The following is a 22,003-nucleotide window of genomic DNA, read 5'->3' as shown; positions in this document are numbered from 1 at the left end:
TTTTGATACGCTGTAACTTTATTAATCGGTCGATCGTAGATGAGTTTCGTGGACAGAGAAATCTATGCATTAACACGTGGGTGATGGCAAATCAGCACCAAGGACAGGAATTGCAGTTTAAAGTTGTGCCTGCGAGAACGGATAGAAAACTTCCCCTTCCCACTAATGAAACAGAAATGAATCAGAATTGACGTCAAGTGTTACTTTAAACAAGAGATTTGTACCTGAAGGTCTAAACGTTGGGACTTTTCTTGCAAAGATTATTGACAAAATGCTCTTCGTAACGTTATTAACAAATAACTTGATACCTAAATATTCTGCGTTGTAAATACAAATAAGATGGCGGTAACTGTGGTCTTATAATTGAGATGAATTCATTTGACTCAGTACCATCCTGAAACACACGCTATGGGAATTTAAGTTTCCAAGAGTCCACATCTGATTTATTGATTTTAATACCCGGGACACCTATGGCAATAATCATTCGCATATCATTCAAAATCTATTCTGACAGAGCGATTGATTGAACACATAGTGTTTACATTGCAGGATTAGGAGGGATTAGAAGAGATTTCTACTAACATCCTATTTACATTCGGGTGTCAGATATTGGGATTTGTGGTAATCTCCAAGCAGACCCAACGGTTGCAAAGACCGTATCCAACTGGTAAAATGAGGTTTTATTGCAACCGGGTTTTCTGTCAGTTAGATACGGTCTTCGCAACCGTTGGATCTGCTTGGAGATTAGATTTGTGGTACCAATGCCTGTGGCAATGGAGAATAAATGTATGAATGTCTGTTTCTCGGACATATTCTCGACATAAAGTCACCTCCATCCCACATAGGAAAAACTACCATTGAAAACTATACATAGGCCACCATTGGGAGTGTTATGATTTGCAATGAGTTCATTTGATATCATGGTTGAAGGATGACGTATCAATTACGTCATGGAATATGCCACAAGATGATCACTGTCCGGTTATCAATATGAAATATGAAGAAAACTTATACCATATCTTCGTCGTATTTTCCTACCCCCCCCCCCCCCCTCCCGTTCTTTAAAACGCCGGGACAGGGAGCGAAGCCACCACAGCTTCCAGCTGTGAGTGACTAGATTCGTTTAGTGTTTCTAGAACATATCCGTTTTAATTAGAATCATCATGATATTGCGCATATTCAAATGATATTATATCAATTGGTATTTAGTATGCCAGTCCCATCTGCCTAGGTTAATTAGCGTTGTTTGGGGGGGTCAAATATTCATCACTTGTTTGTGGTAAAACAATACATTTTATCTTTAGACGTAGGGCACCACTTCGTATTCTGGAATCAGTCGGGTTCCTCAAGCTTAAGGATCGTTTCTCGACCTACTTATACAAAGTATTATATTTTTTCATCTAAACTATTATAAACTAAAGATACATATGCATTAAGACACAAATATCTCTATTATGAAAAACCTACCGTCTTTTGACCTACGATTTGCATAAGGCCACGTGATAAGGGGAATGAAAGTGAACAAGAATTTAATTTTGACTATTCATAATTGTCTCTGATCGACATCCATTTCTTATATTCTTTGCTTATGTTCATGTATAATCGTGTTTCTGGGGCCTCACCGAAAAGAATGACTAAGTCATTGATAAAGCCACCCTTGTTAAAAGAAAACATAAATGAATACAACAAATGATACGGCCACGTGATTTTATTGTAATATCACGAGTACGGTAATGTCACATTGTTTACGTAACTGATCACTTTATCATTTACCTTTCGGTTGGAACTGCAGGTTGGGGGTTGATGCAAATTAGTTACGAGCCGACAAACCCATGTCAGCAACGTCACTTTGACCTTCACGGTAATTACAGACCGACATTTGATACCTTCCAAATGTAAGCTATAGATAGCATATTTACAGCAAAACATTGTCACGTCACATCTACTTAAAACCGCCACTTATAATTACAGTATCTGTAAATAGAGCAAGATCAAATAACAAATCGATCTGACATAAACGGAAAAAGACCACGGCACGTATTCAATAGAAACATTCCGGGAGGTTATTAAGAAGGCTACTAGAAAAAAATCGAGATTACAAAAAGGAAGCCTGGCGCAGTCATTTTTAGTGTCTAATTTCCCCGAGCGTCAAAACAGACTGTTATTCTAACAGACAAGGTTGTAATTTTAGGAACTGATCTTTCAAACATCATGCCCAAATTCCCCCACAGCTATGAATAATTGATTAGGTACAGCTTACGTCCTATCGACCGTGTGAGGCCGAACGTAATGCCTTTCATTTACACATCTAATTTCTACCCCAAGCCCCACCTGGTCAACTAGGAAGGGAAAAAATATATACAGTCATGATTGAATATATCGGAGTAAATCTAAGAATTGATGAAAGAAACCTTAAAATTGATATGGTCGTTAAGGTTTAAGTTCACGTGCGAGACCAAAAATGAAACAAAATTACTACAGGAAATTTGAAGGCGGGAGGAATATTGAAATTCCAGCGTTCCCGGTAGATTTGAAAGGGAATTCTATCGATCCGAGCGAGGACAATGAGAGGATGTATCCTACCACCAGATGGGTCGTGAAAGGAAAATGAAATATTCATTCCCCGCACATGCGCACTAGCCGGATTCGCGTCCCCTTCCCGCGTCTGTGAGGCATCTGACCGCCGCCCTTGGAAAAGGAACCGCCGGGGTGATTTTATTACCGACTCTTCTCCATGATCCATCGCAACTGTAAGTACGTTTGTCTGTGTTTACCCCACATGTGTAGGAGGGTAATGTTTACGTGAGGCCTGGGGGTGGGGTTCACCGAGAGGGGGGAGGGGCGGCACCCCGCCGAGCGCTTCACCTGTCCCGCCCGGTTTCAAACCGTGAGTCGGTGTGCAGCAGACCTAGTGCAATAGTCCATATTCCATGGGAGGAGAATTGTTGCAAGCAACACTGTTTGTAAACTCGTAAGGTTTGAAAAATTAGAATGGAGGTGAGGTCTTTTCCTCGGGGGCTTCCGAACGCCTGTGGCTTGTGAAAGGGTCTTTTCATTATTTATTGAATATGCGTCCCATATAACCGGGTGATACGGGGCACGGTATAGTAGAGCATCAGAATACAAGATTGCGGAAGACAGAATTTCTGTTGTGTATGCTGTTGCGGTACGCGTTGATATGGAATTCCGCCAATGCTCTTGAGATTTAGGTTGTCACTGCGCGTACGTACCGATTCAGGGTCACCTCGTCTCAGTATGGAATCTTATTAATGATAGGTGCTTGCTCTGCCCTGCGTGCGACGGAATGTAAATAAGGTCATATAGGACACAAAATTAGCCAAACACCTATTTGAATTCCTCTCTAAAAACGCCACCCAAAGTCACAAGTACCAAGGACAAACTTAAACAGCCTCATTACCCTACACATTGGGTACCTGCCTGTGGCACTGGCTGCAAATACACCTGATATTATTATAAATTCTGCGAATTTTATATTTAGAAGATGAAATTCACTGAGAGAGCGGTCGCGTTGTTGGTAGAGTGGATTAATTTCCACTACGGAGATTGGAATAACGGAAACGCGTGGAAAATGGTTTGATGGATGTAGGGACGCGCCTATTTTGGAGGCCAAAGTGATTTATTTTATTGGAATATTTTTGTGATGGAGCTGTGGGCTAATAGGAGATGATCTTAGGGGGAAAAATAAAAAACATGCTTCTAAAGCCCACTATAGATAGTTTGAGTAATTTGTTATCTATTTTCATATCACTGTCACTTCTACACATCATATCAAGCAGTAAGGATTGAAGAAGAAATCAACTAGCCTATAATTGTCACTTCCGTACTTATTGGACAAAGCTTGTCTTATATGTTCCTACGCTCGCCAAGCGCTAATGACTGTTGAGATAGCGTGAAGTTTATTTGACGAAATGCCTGTCAAGTTTTATGATTTGTGTTGAGCCTACTTGCATTAGCGCATCTTATACTCTCCTTGGCAGCTTCCTTTAATTATAAGAATGAATTTGGTGAACATCCCGCCACCGCAGCGAGAGAGCGCGCTTGCCGATCTTGGAGACGCGCCACAGATATCCGAATCTCCTACTGACAAGTGGGATGCTGGCATATGATTGAGGGAAGACCTTAAAAGCAAATGCCGTGCTTACCGAGTTGTGAAATGGGTGTAATGCGGTCTTGAGCTCCGCGCCGGCAGATGGCTCCATCCTGCAGGTTGGAGGGGCGGGGTCAGCTGTATTTTACGCCGAAGAAACAAATAAAAAACGGCCGGCTTCCCTACCTCGGGGCCAGAATGGTTCTATTACCATATGACGTCGTTATCTTTTCGCTTGAGGCTAATTGAACCCACTGAGGTGTATACAAATCCCGAAAGTCAAACCGTTCTTCTGTAGTCTTACGTTTGAAGTAACGCGAGGCGATGTCCTGACATGCCCCCAACTCCACAATGCAGAGATTTCTTCTACATTTCGCCGTGAAGAGTGTGATTTTTCCCGCCCACGGCTAGTTGTACAGGGTGCAATCATCTTCCATATACCCCCAGGGATAGACACGATGGGAAAATTGAAAATCTAGATCAATACGATGGATGTCTCTAGACAAAAGTCGCCTTTGGGCACGCTTAACGAGGGAAAATATCCTTTTGTCTATCTTAAGCCTTCTGGCGATTACATTCTTATCCTTTTGCAAGAAGTCCTAAATGATATAAAGGCATGATTACTAGTCTGATTAGGTTAGGTTATTGTGTTGAATGTTGTTTCGTTGATTAAATTTGAATTGATTTTATTGGCTGGATTTTGAAGCCCTCTTAATGTCCATCTTTCACTCTGTCGTGGTGATTTTTAATCTTTTGTAAATCAATCTAATTCGTTGCTACTTACAGTGTACTTTCAGTTACATATTATGCTTCTTTCGGCATTACTCGTTTGACGTATTAGGTCTATTTTTGGGACATCGAATAGCTTTTTGTAGATCTTTCTAATTTCTATTTATTATCATGATCAAGTCACTTAGTATTCGAGGTAGCAATGGCATTCAACAGAACATATTCTGCATATAATATCCAATAAGAAACGAGAAAGTATGTCATTGAATAGAAGTACTTTCGAATAACGTTTGAAATATGATTACAAAATCATAACGATATACGAGTGTGATATGTGTGTGATATACGAGCTCGACTTGAAACGAACATTTCACATATTCGTGTTAAAAGTTTATGTATGCTGAATTTATGCCTATCTTCCAAATAAATGAACTTAAAGGGAACCCAAGCAATATTAGGGCCCAAAAATCGGATTTTGAAAGCCAATCTATTTAGTCATTTCTATACATGATTAGTTCAAACAACAAAATCACACTGTATCGCAACGTGCATGATGCAAAAATACGACGTCGTTGTGATGTTAGAACTTAAATCGTAGCCGGAGTTTTTGTAGGCTTGCGAAACTAAGTGGATCATCTTACGGCACGATTTTGCCCGGTTTTAAAATGCTCAAAGTATTAAGCTATTACGCAAATGTGCTAAACAATGTTAGTAAATGTCACTACGGTAAAGATTTCAGCATTTTTTTATCTAAATTTTTGGGCCCTAATGTTGTATTGGTTGCCTTTAAAATCTGTGTGTTCACTTAATAGGATTGTAGATTAAGCATCTTGAGTAGATGTGTCACGTCAAGTGGATATGGATTAGTCGTTACAGTGAGGACATCATTTGAGGTGATTCACGTACCTTCCTCTAAAGCAGACATTTACACCTCCGTATCTTAACCTTATCCCTACACGTATTTAGTAAAAATTGTCTTTCATTCATCATTATTTTCCCAACGTTCCTCCGTATCTGAACGTAATCCTTACACGTATTGTGTTAAAAAAATTCTATTTCATTCATCATTATTTTCTCAACGGAATAGTGTATACCACTGAGGACTAGATTGCTATTCGCGTGATTCGTCATATTTACACGTACTACAGACCCGTGGGGGTTACTGTAAATGCAGAAATGTTTGCGGTGGTTTTATATTCGCGCTTTAACTTAAACTTAAAACCACAGCGAGCATTTTTGTCCAATACTGTATGTGACTGTACAGCACCGCCGCGAAATTAAAACTACCGCGAACATTCCATTTTTCCCTTAGCACGAATTAAAAACGATGCGAACTTAAATGCATTTACAGTAACGTTATGTCTTTTGGGAGTTGATGACACATATGTTGAGTCAAACGAGATGATAACAACGGGTATGAGTCACTTCCGATAACGGCACGATACAAGGGCACCGAAGAATGTTAGAATATCTATCGATTTATATACATATCTATTGATGTATACAGAGAGATCAAAAGAGAGATCCATAGATAGATATAAATGAATGAAAGACCTTTATTGTACATTTTTGCTCTTATAAGGTCATAGTGATAAAGCAGAAGTACAATTACAGTGATTTAAGAATGTGGTATGTAACTTCATCTACAATGACTAATGTATACTTGTACTAGTATGTACGGGTTCAACTTATTCTAAGACAGTTGCAGTTATGAGGACAGAGGGTTTATCCAATTCCATTAGGAATATGAATTTTTCTGTGTTATTTGAATATAGATCTAGAAAACTTATCTTGTATATAATTGAAATATATATATATATTTCCATCACGTAGTAGGTAGGTTTGTAGACGCACATGCAGATAGATAGAAGCACAAATGTATGGTGCACAGGTGTTTTTGAAGGTCCTAATTGTGCCCACGGACGTCTGCTGTATTGAAACAGTGGTGACTCACAGGTTGTCGTTAGGCCATGTTGATGTGATTATATGGATGACATCCGCGCATCAATTTTCGTCCATTTCCAAAGAAAAAAAAGGTTTTCTACCATACTGTAAATCGTGTATTGCAAAAAGATATTTCGGAAAACGGATACTAATGTCTAGAATGCCAAACTCAAAGAAGAAGACGCGAAAAAGCAAAATTAAAAAATCCATTATTTGATTATATGGATGATATCCGCGCGCGCATTAATTTTCCAAATTTCCAGAAATTTAACAGCTATAAAATGGGTAGATGCATATCGTAAATTGCAAAAAGATATTTCGGAAAACGGATACTAATGTCAGGAATGCCAAACTCAAAGAAGAAGACGTGAAAAAAATGAAGAATCCATTATTTGGTATACCATTCTCCGTGTGTTTAGTCATTTGTTTCAACCTTCCTGACCACGTAGATTTCATAAAGAAGTGCACCTTTTGTTTTGAAAACTTTTTTTTTATTCGCACGCTCGCATCAGTTTTGGGGTTCCCAGAGGATGTCATTCATATAATCAAATCAACATGGCCTTATTGTCGTAAATAGACTTTTGGGAGAGACCGCTAAGGATTATGGGTTTGCTAAGCACGCTCGAGACTCATTGAAACGTGTGTTGAATTTTAGTCGTCAATTCAAAGGATCAAGTAGGGCCGTATTAATTTTGTAAATCTTATTCATGCACTATAGGTATTGTTATTTGCAACATTTGTCTCTACAAAGGAGGTGTCATGTTTCGTACGGATGCTTAATGTTTAACTCAAATAGTTTTGAATGGATTTTGTAAAACTCTTTTGATTTTATTTCATTTTATTAGAATTGCAACCGTACAATACGCGCGGGACACATAATATACCCGTTTTTACACCTGGGTGGAGTGAGGAAAGTCGTGTAAAGTGCCTTTCCCAAGGGCACGACATCGGTGGCGTCAGGGAAATCGAACCCGGGACCGCTGGGTTCTGGGCCGAAAACCCTGCCGTAACGCCACACGACCTCACAAGCTTTTTTTTATAGATAGCTTCAGACATGTACAGAAAGTACTTGAAATACGGGCTTTTCAGCAGGACGTTTTGTGGGGGAGGGGGGAATTTTTTCCATAGTTTATTAACGGTAAGCGTCACTACCCAACCCCGAAGACATGCTCTGTTCATGTTAAATTTACGTCCAACCAAAGCTAGACCACGTCAACACTCATAAAACAGTAGATACCAGAAGTTCATTTTAACATATCTTGAGGCAAACCAGTCTGTATACGTGATCACAAAAGCGTAGTAGCCTAATCTCTATAAGAGCCATGGCTTCGCATGCATGCGGCCTAACACAACGCGTACAAGTACTCTGCATGATGAAAGTACACTTAGAAGTCTTGTAACTGTCAAAGTAATGGTGATGTGATCAAAGAGGTTGACGTGTGTTTTCATTTCAATTTTGATATGGCTTTCATCTTGAGAATGGCCGCAGGGCTTTTGAAATTCCTGTAACATGACATAGCACTCGGTACGCAATCAATATCCATCGCATGTTCTGAATAAAGCCCCGTGAAGTTGATGAAATATTCTTTCAGTCTTGTTGAAGTCTTGTTTCAACTGCACAAGAAAGCTGACAGAAAAAACGATCTACAACAATTGCAATCAAAGGAGGTACACATACATCCGTAAAATTGGCCGATCAAGTAATAAGATCGTTTAAAGGCAACCGAAGCAAAAGTAGGGCAAACAATGGAAATAAAAAGATGCTGAAAACTTTTTGCTAGTGACATTTACCAACACTGTTTAGCATATTTCCGTAATAACTTCATACTTTGAGCATTTTAAAACCGCGCAAAAACGTGCCGTATGATGATCCCCTTAGTTTCGCCAGCCTACAAAAATCCTGGCGACGATTTTGAGTTCTCACATCACAGAGACAGCGTATTTTTGCATCATGGGCGTCGCTATATATTGCGATAGTGTTGTTTAAACTTATCATGTATAGAAATGACTAAATAGATTGACTATCAAAATGTGATTTTTGGGCCCTAATATTGCTTGGGTTTCCTTTAAGCAAAGCTATTCATTGTAAAGGATGTTGAACGTCACTCTACACAACGTATCCATCTAGTCCATGCGCTTGGTTTCTGGAAGAGTCACGCCTATACATCTGTATGTGCAGAATGTCATGAAGGATTGTACGGTTCTTGATGGCAAATGTGCTAGATATTGGCACATTGGCAATTAACCAAATCCGTGTGAGTTTTTTTTTTTTCACACACTTTTTTCGCCTTAGCGCGAAATAAAAAACACGCGAACTTAAATGCATTTACAGTATTACATTCCCCTTCCCCTTTTCCTTGCCACAATTTCGTTTTCACCCTCTCAGAGTTTTTATTACTTTTCACGCTTGATAAAGCCTAAAGTTGGTCCATTTTAAAAGCTAGAATGTTTTAACCATGTAAAGTTGCTTTATCCTCAAGTACTGCATGGCACAAGTATCCTTTCAGTTTGTCCACCCGTTCAATCCACATCATCGCTCTTTCTGTGCACATTCACTCTCCTCTTCACCCTACCCTTTCATCCCTTAATTACCTTTCCTGTACATTTCAACCTTCATACTAAGTGCAAGGTCGATGTACGTTTCTGAAGACGTAACAGGACAGATGCCAAATTTGGGGCAGTTTTTTCCAAGGAAAGTGACAGAGGGCAAATTTGATGACGGTTAGAGTATGTAGGTTGGAGTTTGGGAATTTTATAACCTTTCCTGAACGTTTTTACCGACATACTCACTGCAAGGTCGATGTACGTTTCTGAAGACTTTACAGGACAGATGTTTGGCCAAATTTTGGGCAGTTTTGTCCAAGGAAAGTGACAGAGGGCAAATTTGATGACGGTTGGAGTATGTAGGTTGGAAGTTTTGGAATTTGATTGCCTTCCTGAACGTTTCAACCTACATACTTACTGCAAGGTCGATGTACGTTTCTGAAGACTTTACATGACAGATGTTTGGCCAAATTTGGAGCAAGTCTGTCCAAGGAAAGTGGCAGAGGGCAAATTTGATCACGGTTAGAGTATGTAGGTTGGAGTTTGATTACCTTTCTTGAACGTTTCAACCTACAAACCAAGTGCAAGGTCGATGTACGTCTCTGTGGACGTCACACGACAGATGTTTGGTCAATTTTGGGCAGTTTTGGTCGAGGAAAGTGGCAGAGTGCACATTTGATTACGGTTATGTAACATGACCTTGACTTGGCGAGAACCCATGCAGCAGTCGATAAGTGCTATTGGAGTGGTTGTCGCAGGTTCCGTCGTATCGGGATGGAACCGTATAGATTGTCCTAAGAATGGATAGATTGGCAGGTGGATGGCGAGAGGTACGAATGGGGGGAGCGAGCTGCTGAATGATTTCGTAGATGACTAATTTAATTGATTAGTTATGAGTAGTTGACCAACACTTTGTATTTTGTAAGCGACTAAAATGTGTACACATCTAGCTAGCAAAGAAACAACGGGGCTCAGAATGTAAAGCAAACCTAAAGAAGTTCGATCAATTGTTAATAATGTTGAGTATGCAGCTCGACTTTATAGTATACTAGTAACATATAGGCTCCGCACTTTCGAACATAAACTTTACTGTTTGAGGCAAGCAAACATAAAACATGTTACATAAGGGTATCTTTGATGCATGCCTAGTATATAATGGAGGTGTAAAGCGCAGAACTTGTAGAAATTTACGATGGGCTCTATAAACCAATTCGTAACAACTATAGAGCGGCGAAGCCCTGTGTTGAACTTGGTTGCAATAAATTATCATTCCGCTTGTCAAAATGTCTTGTCTGGTTTTTATGATAGTCAAACGAGGATTACGGATTGATTCTACATATCTACGCGCGCCAACGTCGATCTTGAATAGAGAATTACAAAGGGAGTAACGATTTACAAGCCCATACAGAGGGAGAGGTTGAATACATAAAACAAAGTACTGCGGCAGTGAAATAAACCCTCGGATTGGGGAGGGGGGCACAATAGGGCGACTACAAGCCGAGTAGGCCACGAAGGTCACCGATAATGTACGATGTCTGCCTCGGTTGTCCTCGTAACAACACATCCAATAACCTAAGTAGGATAACATCTACGGCACAGTCCTTGAACTAGATTTGGTCACGTCTTCGAGGAGCCTTATCTACATCTTAAGTACCCATGAAACAAATGCAAGCGAGCGCCTAGGGATTTTCTGCTACTTTGTGCTAGTTTTGGCCTTTGAACCGCATTAGTTAGAAGCGGTCTTTAAAAGCTTCCGTAGACGAATTCTGAGTGCCTTCAGCTATATGGTAGATGCATTTCACATATTTCCTGACATGGAATAACTTCTCTTTCCTTCAAGTAACTTAGACTTCTAATATCAACATCAGATATTGTTGCCTTTCTTATTTGATTTTGGCTAAGATAGTGTGTCAACTGTAGAACAAATATCATTTCGTGAAAAATATATTGTTATGAGGATCCAACACCGTGCCAACAATGATAACGACAGGGGTTTTTGACAAACTTCCAAACTTTGAGAAGTGTTATCGCTATTGCAATTGTGACGAGGGGGCGAAGATAAAAGTATAACACTGGTATCGTAAAATGAAAATTATGGAGTTGGAATCACAGAAAAAAGATCATAGGAAAAAAATTATTAGACATTCTTTGGACGGTTGTGTTCGTATTGTCTTAGTATTCTTTCCCTCAAAGCTATTTTGTGTACGTGGCGCTGTTTAGAAAAACTTGAGTGCAATGCCACGTCGTCCGTGTCTGTCAAAAAGCGAAGTAAAAAAAAAAGAAGTTTGTTGCCAACCCTACTTTAAGTGACACCGGAGGCAATATGCGACATAAGCATCCTTTACATAACCTATACGTTGGCCCACTCTTTGTCATAAAGGGGCCCAAAGCAATATGGAAAAAAAATGAAAATAGAAAAATACTGAAGCTGAAATCTTTATGGTAGTGACATTTACTAACACTGTTTAGCACATTTGCGTAATAACTTCATACTTTGAGCATTTTAAAACCGCGCAAAAATGTGTCGAACGAAGATCCCCTTACTTTCGTGAGCCTTCAAAAACCCCAGCGACGACTTTCAGTGAGTTTTCACAACGACATCGTATTTTTGCATCATGGACGTCGCTAAACATTGTGATCGTGTTGCTTGAACGTATCATGTATAGAAATGACTAAATGAATTGACTTTTAGAATCCTAGTATTTTTTGGCCCTAATATTGCTTGGGGCCCCTTTAAAGTTTGATGACTGTCACAGAATAATAACAATTTATGCTCCAGCCCACCCAGCTTGTTAGAGAAATAAAGCGATCCCTTAAGATATCATTAAGCAGGACGGATTGGATGCCATTGTCTCTGTGGTACAGTTGGGATTGTCGTTGGGCCAGACATGACGTCATAGAGTGGCCTTCTGGGAACGTTGAGAATCCTCCTCATCCGTGTAGCAATAATGGTCTTGATCCGCTCGGTAGGGTGGGGAGGGGGGTATATCTATTGATGACAGTGAAAAACTCTTAAAGGTCACTTTAATTGCCTCCCTTGGAAAGTTTTGTGGTGAATTAGAACAGACAGGTGATCCAAATGTTGTATTCCAAGCGGGGCTCATTAGAGATTAATGAGGACCCTTACCTAACTTTTTCATCAAAACTTCTGTAGTTTCTTTAATTTGGCATCAAAACAACTTCAGTCTGCTTTAACTTTTTTCTTTACGAAGAGAAAATGATGTGGGAATGAACAAACAAACAAACAAACCACCATACTTACTTCTGTTCAACTAGAAACCAAATTCTGTATCTGTATATGTGTGTGGCCGGTATAACCGCTCTTCGGTGTAATACGCCAGCTTTGCAGGCACGCAGCGCGCCATCAGCTTGTTATATTACAGTAAACAGCCTGTTACACTACCTTTAATTTGAAAATCTATAGCTGTTAGCGTTCTCTAAAGCTATCTAGTGAGGATGCTGCTACAGTACTTGGTGGCAAAAAGTTCCACTCTGTGACTGATAGTTGTAGGGAAACACGAATTTTCGAACATACCAATCACTTTATACTTTAAAGAACGCTACAACTATAACGTTAGATTTTAAAAGGCCAGCTGCAACAGAATGTTCAGTGTAATATGACAAACTGCTGTCGCGCCGCGTGCCTGCAAAGACGGTGCTAGACCGAAGAGCGGTTATACCGTCCACACAGATACAGAATCCTGGGTTGAAGACTTGAAGGCAAAGCTGTACGACAGTTTGGCATGGTAGCCCCGCAGTTTCAAGAAAATATGCAGCACCACGCCTGTTCATCATTCACACATGTACAGCGCTTTCCCTGCGTCAGCGCCGATTCCCTCCGAGAGGAGCTGTCCTTCAACTTACGGAGTCAAAGACAAGGCTTCAGACTCGGTTCTGCCCCCTCCGATCTCCCCCGCGCGACGTGACGGGCAGACGCCATTATCTCCGTGCACACCTGGTGCTCCATGGCGCCGTTTCAATATACGGCGACTCTCTTCGTGAAAATCACCACGAGATTGCCATCCAAAGGCCTTGGATAAGCCCACGGGGCGCCCATTTGCAAACCCCACGTCTTCTACATGTCGTTCACATATAGGCATGTATTAGAGTGCATTTGAATGGACTTTTGAAAACTTGTCAGTAGTTCCCGAGCATTTTAAGTGGCGGTGGTTTAAAGGATTTGCAGGACTGCGCTTAGAAAGTCCAGAACGTTTTGCTCTTGGCTTATATCACTTCCTGACGAGGCTTACTTTCCTCTTTGCAGGACGAATTATTGGCATGGGTATTTGGCAAAAGGTCTAGAATATGCTAGGACTATAAGGGCATGATATCCTTGCTTAGACATAAAGTATAAGTCTGCCAAACACGTGAACTCAACACGACATGACTACCTAGGTGCCGCCATTGTGCATGAAAGTTGTAAGACAGTTTATCACAGTTTGCCGGGAAGAAGACTTACATGTGCGCTCACGGCAGTTTGTAAGCAACTATCTTTATGCTATTATCTTAATACACAAACAATTTCATTTGGTAATATTTCCACAGGGTTCTTCCAATGTGCTACTGAAGATATGTCACTTCAAAACCGACGCATTCAATAGAGGGCTTCCATTGTCGTTAAAGCCTTATCACTTACGTACATACGTAATGCTGACTCTATTCCTAAGCAGACATGCCTTATAAGTAGATTACCACTTCACCGTGCAACACAACTGGTTTTATATTTCCTGTAAAGATGGCTACGTGCGAGAAATCAGCAGCCATAGGTCCCATTTGACTATGGTTAAAAGCAACCAAAGCAATATCAAGGCATGAAAATCGTATTTTGAAAGTCAATTTATTTAGTTATTTCTATACATGATTAATTCAATCAACACTATCACAATGTGTAGCGACGTACATCATGCAAAAATACAACGTCGTTGTGATGTGAGAACCCACTGAAAATCGTCGCCAGTGTTTTTGTAGGCTCGCAAAACTATGGGGATCATCGTACGACACGTTTTTGCGCGGTATAGATAAAGTGCTCGAAGTATGAAGTAAATACACAAATGTGCTAGACATGTACAGTGTTAGTAAATGTCACTACCATAAAGATTTCAGCATTTTTTTTAGTTCCATATTTTGGGCCCTAATATTGCTTTGGTTGCGTTTAACAGTATGTGCACGTTTGGTAGAATTAGTACTCTCATCATAACGAGCTTGCAGGATATTCAATTATTAGAGTGTGGGAGTGCAGCAAAGCGTCGAAATACTGCTCGTAAAAATTCTCCACCTTGCAATCAGAACGTCTTACGGGGTTTTTCCAAGAAGTTCGTGATCGACTGGTTGTCTCCTGAAGTAGCACTTGGTCGAGTTCTCTACTTCGTCGTAAAGTTTTGGTAGTCCAACGGTGACACACCATATGCAGTTGTGTGGTTTGCTTTCCCGAATATTACTGCACTATGGGAGGTTAAGAAATGCCATGTTGGTTGGTCGGACCCTTGAGAGTCAGCTGTAAGTTAGCATGTGACGTCACAGGTGCCATGTTGGTTGGTTGGTTGGTTGGTTAAACCTGGGAAAGTCAGCCCTAAAAATGTGCATGTGACGTCACAGACGCCATGTTGGTTGGTTAAACCTGGGAGAGTCAGCCCTAAAAATGCATGTGACGTCACAGATCTAGACGCCATGCTGGTTGGTTAAACCTGGGAGAGTCAGGCCTATAAATTTGCATGTGTATGTTGTAATTATTACGAAAGTACAATCAAATATACAGATTTAAATTTACCGGACAACTTGAAGGTTTGACCATCCAACATGGCGGACAATGCTTACGTCATAGTCACGTGAGCCAGAACACCCGATACAAACGTTATCTTAACAATGCATAACAGGCAATTTTCTACGAACATGATGGCGAACGTGAGGGATGGAGACCCCAGTACTCCAGAGTATGAACCAACCAGGCGAGAAATTACCTACTGAGTCTAGAAAATGGCTTTTGGATATAGAATTCTGCCCTTGTTACCATAACCATTGTGTAGCAGTAAGGCTGCGTGGCACGTCTTATATATCCTCACAAGCCGATCGGCTGACTTAAAGCTTCTATTTGCATTCTATGAGCATACTCTAAACACCATGCGCTGAATGGTGATGATAAAACATTATTTTTATTGGTATGCTTTTTGCGTTGGTCATAAATAAATAACTGTGTGTGTAACAATTTGATAGTCTGTGCTCTGAGTAGCCCGAGGAGAGAGTATATGATAGAGTCTACACAAATCACACGCACTGCGGTGAAAGCCCGGTGGGTAGGGCAATTTTTCTCTCGAGAAAAAACCCCGGAGGTAAGAAAGACATTGTAGGGTGAAGGTGGGGTTAGAACTGCAACTTGCAACAAACTTCTGGATACATGTGAATAGTTCCCCTAATGACTGGCTTCCATGTTGTCGTTCTGGGATGGCTCTCGTTAAAGGAAACCCAAGAAATATTATGGCCCGAAAATCGGATTTTGAAAGTCAATTTATTTCTAGTTCTATACATGATTAGTGTAAACAACACTATTACAATGTATAGAGTTGTCCATGATGCAAAAATACGACGTCGTTGTGATTTGAAAGCTCACTGAAAATCATCGTGGGGGGTTTTGTGGCTCGCGAAACCGAGGGATCATCGTACGGCGAGTTTTTGTGCGGTTTTGAACTGCTGAAAGTATGAAGCTATTACGCAAATGTGCTAAACAATGTTAGCAAATGTCACTACCATAAGGATTTCAGCATTTTTTTATTTCCATTTTTTGTCCCCTTATGTTGCTTTGGTTACCTTTTAGAGAAGGAGCAGGCAGCATGAAACTCTAGCACCCCATACGTTTTTCTTGGTTTAAAGCCAGCGGATGCATGAGTACCTTGCGCGAGAGAGAGGAAGTGCACGTGTGAGGTGTTTGTATGTGACGTCACGGCCACCATGTTAATTGGTCAAACCTGGAAGAGTCATTAAATACTTTGCGTTTGGGAATGCATCTATAAGCAGCGACACCGGTGCTGCAGTGCAATGTGAACCAGTCAGAATTGCCTTGAAGAAGGTGACCAATGATCACCGAAACGTCGGTTGAATGAATCTCTTGGTTGTGTAAAAAAAGAGTCTTTTTATTCAGTGGCTTACCAACCTCAGTGATGAAACTATTCACCGCAGAGTCATGTATGCTATCATAATAATATGCCCGTATAACTATGAAAATTTGAATCTAACAGGCAATTTCAAGGTTTTACTATCCAGAACAGTGGACAATACGTACTGTACGTCATGACCATGTGGGTGCAAACATTCTGTATTGAAAAAGAAGATTTAAAAAGAATGAAGGCTTTTGAAGATCTTTGAAGAATTCAAAATTTTGACTAACGTTCTATCACCATCGGCCTCTACAGTCATCTGCATCTGCAGTCGCTGAAACATCCCTCTCATGAAAAATGATCAGGTGCCTTGCATTGGTGGTTTATGCCCCTTATATCTTGTACTACAATCATTCAGAAAGAAACATGATATCAGAAGTCACAATGGGGGCAAATAGACCGTTCGTAGGTGAATGGAGGAAAGCAATGAGTGATTCGTTAGATTGGGCGATCGTTGTTTGATACTGAATCCAATAAATCAAACACAGTCTTAAAAGTTAGGTTTTTCTCCTACGCGCAGTGACCAAATAAAGATATGTTTGAATTGTGCTAAGAATGGTTATGTTAGACAATTTTGTCAAGACAAGAATATTCCGTTGTAAACGATATGTATCGTATCATGAACCTCATCTAAGTCACATCGACATTGGGGGTTACGTTTATGCATTCTAACCGCATCTCTTACCGTATTTCTCTTTTGTGTTGAGTCATGATAAAAAGAAAGCATCCAGCCTGTTCAGAGATTTTGTCGTTTTTTATGTTATTGTTTTCTTTTAACTGCACCTGTAGCTTTTTTTTAGATTCTACGTACGACCACTAGAATAAGACATACATGTAACTAAAAAAATCAGTATGTATCATATGTACTGACCGCTTGCCCCCTACCCTACATACAGGTACATTTAGGGTGTGGCAGTGGTCTGCGATGAGGCACCATCTTTCTGAGTCACCGAGCGGCCCCCCGCTTTCATTATCTATTCATTAAAACCGCTTTGTGTCCGTTCGTGGCTGAGAGAATTAAGCCGCACATAAAGTACACTTAGTGTCCACCTCCACGCCACGGGCAATTAAAGAAACCACTACATACGTCTGTAGTGATCAGCGTTTATTCTCCATGAAGGGGTTTCGGCTTGTAGACTTAAGATGCTCTGAGATGGACAATGGATCCTAATAGCGTGGTCAGACGGACGTAATGGCCGCTGTAATTGACCAGGCCGGAAACCACAATTCTGCCGACTGAAGATGCATGTGGGGTCAGCACCTGATTACCTTCGATCAGTCTGAAGATTACGAATTATGCTGAAAGTACAATAATGAATTTGACTCATTTTTGTGCCTAAATTTAAAGCTACGTATATCATTTTCAAGCGAACTTTGGATATTTGTAGCCTCTGGCTTTGACACCATCTCAACTCGATATATAGCATTACAGTCAAACCTATACTAGTGACTACCTCTGTACCAGGAACAATTTGGCCATTGAAGCCACATTTTGGTAGCCTTTTACCTTATTTTCATCAATGAACCAAGCATTAAAAATCCTGTCTATAGCGGTCAACTGTCTACCGTAGTCATTTTCTGCAAGACGGAAATGTTGGATTTTTTTTAATACCAGATAAAACTCATTGCTTAGCCAGCTGGGCCATGGGGTTTTGACATCAGACACTTGTATTAGCAACACAAAGATATTCCTTGGACATATGGTAGTCAAATCTCGCTCTGTGAAATATGACTTATGACTGTAAGAAGAAAAGACCTAAGGACGGTTCCGCATTAGACAGCAGATATCGTCTCATGGACGTTTCGTATGACCTCCAACTCCACAAGGTCATCCAAAGACCGCCGTCTGTTCCAAGGCAGATCCATGAACGCTTCATCATAAGAGAAAGGACGACCTAGGGGTGAAATTGTATTCTTTTTAAGCATCTGTAAAAGTTGGGTGGGGGCAAAACGGGGAATGGAATCACTGCCTTAGTCCTACTCATATTGACGTCGGTACGTCGTAAAACCAGCTAATATGTGGCTAATATGACGACTCGCAACCTTCAATCGGAATAGCAGTAAATAGGGCACCGATGTCGACTATCATATCTCCTAGCTTATGGATTGTAATGTGCACACATCATCCTGATCTGACCTAAGGGGCCTTGTGTCAAAGGTCACGTATCGATCCGCCATCATCGACCGCGTGGAAATAATGAGGTACACATCGCTTTCCCCTGTCCTGAACACCTGGGGCACGAAGTGGCCCCGGGCCCTTTTATGACCACAAATGACACTTAGCTTTGATGGAATGGCCATTAAATGGTAAGAGCCCCCCCCCCCCCTCCTGTCTATATGGAAATACCGCTGTAGGCATCCGGTGAAAATACAATCCAATCTACAGACACAAAGTCACGTTATTTCTTAAACCTTAAACGGATTTGCGTTAAAGGCCCTCCGCCTCTTTTTTAAATGATTCTTTAGATTAGATATGTTGATTTTTGCAAATTATTGTCCATATTTATTTTGGCTCATACATCTTGCCAAAGATTTTGGATCTGGTAGATTGGGTAATTTACGTTTGCCAGCTTTCCTGAATTTGAATAAAAGGTTACTTCAACAATCGAACACCGCTATTGGTTGTCTCGTTATTATTACTCCGGGAAGGAGGTGTGACCTCCTTCTGGGGTATTGGGATTGCTTTTGCTTGCGCGTTCGCAGCTATAACTCACGATCCCGTCGTCGTATCGGTGTGTAACTTGGCATATAGTGTGCCTGGTTCGGCGTGGGGATGCACAATAGCTTTGTTACACCATAACTACTTTAAACGTCAATCCAATATCGTAATTGCACCCCTATAATTAATGCTATGTCCCACTACCCTGCCATAGGGACCATGTTATAATCCGTTATGCATGAGTGGAATACTTCAGGCAGATACGGGGTATAAATCTTCCTTACTTGCTGTGATCGTATAGTCACTGTTACATTGAAAAATAGACAACGTGCATCACCACGCGCAACCTAGGAAACGATATACCAAGTTACATACCAATGCGGCAACGGGAATTGTGAGTTTTAGCTGCGAACATGTGCCGAGTGTGCTCCAGTCTGTGTATTAAGTATGCCGTGTCCCTCGCAACTCGCATATACAGTATGTGCGCACGGGACGGACGATGTATTTTTACGCACAGTGTGAAAATGGCAAATCTCTGGACCTTCAAACTTACCACACTTGTAGTTTATAATACGGAGGCTGTGACAATGTAAAAAGTTTACACAGGGGATGAAAGATTGGTGAGAAATATCTCTTAGAAAGGTGCGCGCGCCAGTGTCACTTCCGGGTGGTTAGATCCGGTGACCTTTGACCTTCGTGAAATGTTACGATAATATAAATTAGCCTTTTTTATTGCAAATAGCTTGATAGCTATAGATCAGGCTGGCCTGCAATAAATTGTGGAAAGAGGATTTACTGCATATTTGTGATTTCTGATACATCTTAGTTGTAAGGCTGAATGGTTCGTTGATAATTGAAAAGGGGCCATCTAGATCTAACTTTGTAACTTTTCCCGGAATTTCTAGATTCCATCTGTGCCATGCTGTAAAAACATACTTTTCAGCAGGTTGACCACTCCTGTATTGAAAGAAAAAGATAAACAAACACTTTTTCTTTACTTGCTCTAAAACACTACTTGGACTGAGCAGAGATGCAATTTGTGTGGGTCAATACTTGTACATACTATAAATACTTCACGGAGAATTGTGTCCTACGGACTCTTGTTATTATTGCACACAATTTTCCGGTGATTTTGAAAGAAACGTGCTCAGTGGCCTTTGACCTTTCCATCTGACCACCCGTGATCCTCTTCCCGCCTGGACCATTTGTTACTCATCAAAGCCTCGTTCGCATGACGAGATTCTGATCGCGGTGGTAACTAGAAATACACAGGGGGAATTGAAGGCCTCCAAGCGTAGAATCATCAAAATAAGGCATATCAGCAGTCCAATGCGTAAGCCCCCCTATCACTGGACCCGCGGCACGCTGGCGGCGTCGCTGCGGCCGATCGCATTGACAAGGCACTCAACGAATTTCATCGACAAAAACGAATATTTTTAAGCTTTGTGTGCTTTGTTGTCTTTTTGGTCATACTCGTACGTTTTGAAGGATATTCCCATTCTAAAGTCAAGGGTAACACAAATCCAGTTTAGGACGCAGCGACGCCGCCAGCGTGCCGCGGGTCCAGTGAAAGGGGGGCTGTACTTCTACCCGATATCAGTTGCACCAGTCTTTAAAAATGTGAACAAGAACCGGTACCATAAACATGCCTAAGAATGAAATTCTAACTTATAGCCAAACCTTGATTCAATCCTACGTTTTGATGTATAGCGTTGTTGACATAGACGTTGACGTTATTCTGTGATGTCATTGACAAAACGATGTAATATACGATGCTTGGGGTATATTTCCTATGTTTTCCAACTTAAAAATGTATCGCATTATTGATAGTCGGACTATAGAATATAAAACATAGATATATTAGTTCTCGTATTGACAACATACGTATAATCGCAATGCAGTGAAACGTAACTCTCCTATTATGACCAATCTAAAAGAATTTTGCAATTATCGTACCGTCCATCAACTTCATCAAGACGCTAAGGTACCGTAAAACAATATGAATACACTTGAAACCCGATTATATTTGAAGAACACAAGGATTGTATGTGACAAATATTGTACTAGCAGCAGTCATCGTTTTCTTGTTTGGTGCTCAGAGATGATCAAATGCGCCATTAGCTTCTGTAGAAGTTAGATTCTAGAGACAACCATTTATTTCTGCGATGACAGGAAACGTATGTATGCTTAACGTCTCCCTGATGTGGTACCAGCCTGCCTTGAGGAAAACAACATCGCCCTCCCGGGGCCTCTAACGTTTTATGGCCCGGCTCAGCAGCCGATAACTCCCTATGACGTCAGTATATCCGCCTACATAATCAATTAAGCGTTTCTGTTCCACATCCAGCTCTCCTTTACGACTAACCCTCCCTAATGGTGAGATGGGTGCATATACCCTGGTCTGTCCGGATGACTAGAACGTTTGATTTCACGTGAATAAAAGGATGTCCAGAGCACAAAGCATTCGACAGTAACCTGTGACATCTGTAACCTGGCTGTGACAGCTGTAACCGAGTCGCTACCTGATTAACTATGCTGGCAATAGTGAGAATATCTGCCAGGGTTTCACTTGCAGGATGGCAGATTTGACCCTCTCTCCGTAGACTCCCTTAGCATGCTATTCACTCTATTTGGCCAATTGTACTATTTTGCCAGCTATCCGCGGGGCCTGGTAGTGACTATCTGTAACCTGGGGACATAGTGTTTAAGACCTGCAATTAAAGGGTGTTTACGTTTATTCGAATGAAGGTTCATCTGTCACAGTATTTGACATTGATTTCATACTTTTTTACTGCACATAGAATAGAGCGCTTACTAAGAAGCTTTCTATTAGTTCTCTGATCCTTCTCAGTTCCAACTTGGGCCATTTCA

The 22,003-nt window shown here is 40.9% G+C and overlaps 1 protein-coding gene across 5 annotated transcripts in view; it reads left to right on the top strand.

Annotated features, from left to right (window-relative positions):
* Positions 1–2,634: 2,634 nt before the first annotated feature.
* LOC136435510 (synapsin-3-like) overlaps positions 2,635–22,003 on the top strand; it is a 74,395-nt gene continuing 55,026 nt past the window's right edge. For all 5 annotated transcript variants that reach the window (XM_066429085.1, XM_066429081.1, XM_066429084.1 and 2 more), the window contains exon 1: positions 2,635–2,750. The gene's annotated coding sequence lies outside the window, so the exon portion shown is untranslated. The remainder of the gene's footprint in view (positions 2,751–22,003) is intronic.

This window comes from Branchiostoma lanceolatum, chromosome 5 (genome assembly GCF_035083965.1).
Source record: "Branchiostoma lanceolatum isolate klBraLanc5 chromosome 5, klBraLanc5.hap2, whole genome shotgun sequence".
Taxonomy (NCBI): Eukaryota; Metazoa; Chordata; class Leptocardii; order Amphioxiformes; family Branchiostomatidae; genus Branchiostoma; species Branchiostoma lanceolatum.
The sequence above is the reverse complement of the archived record's forward strand: the minus strand, read 5'-3'. Positions and strand labels throughout refer to the sequence as shown.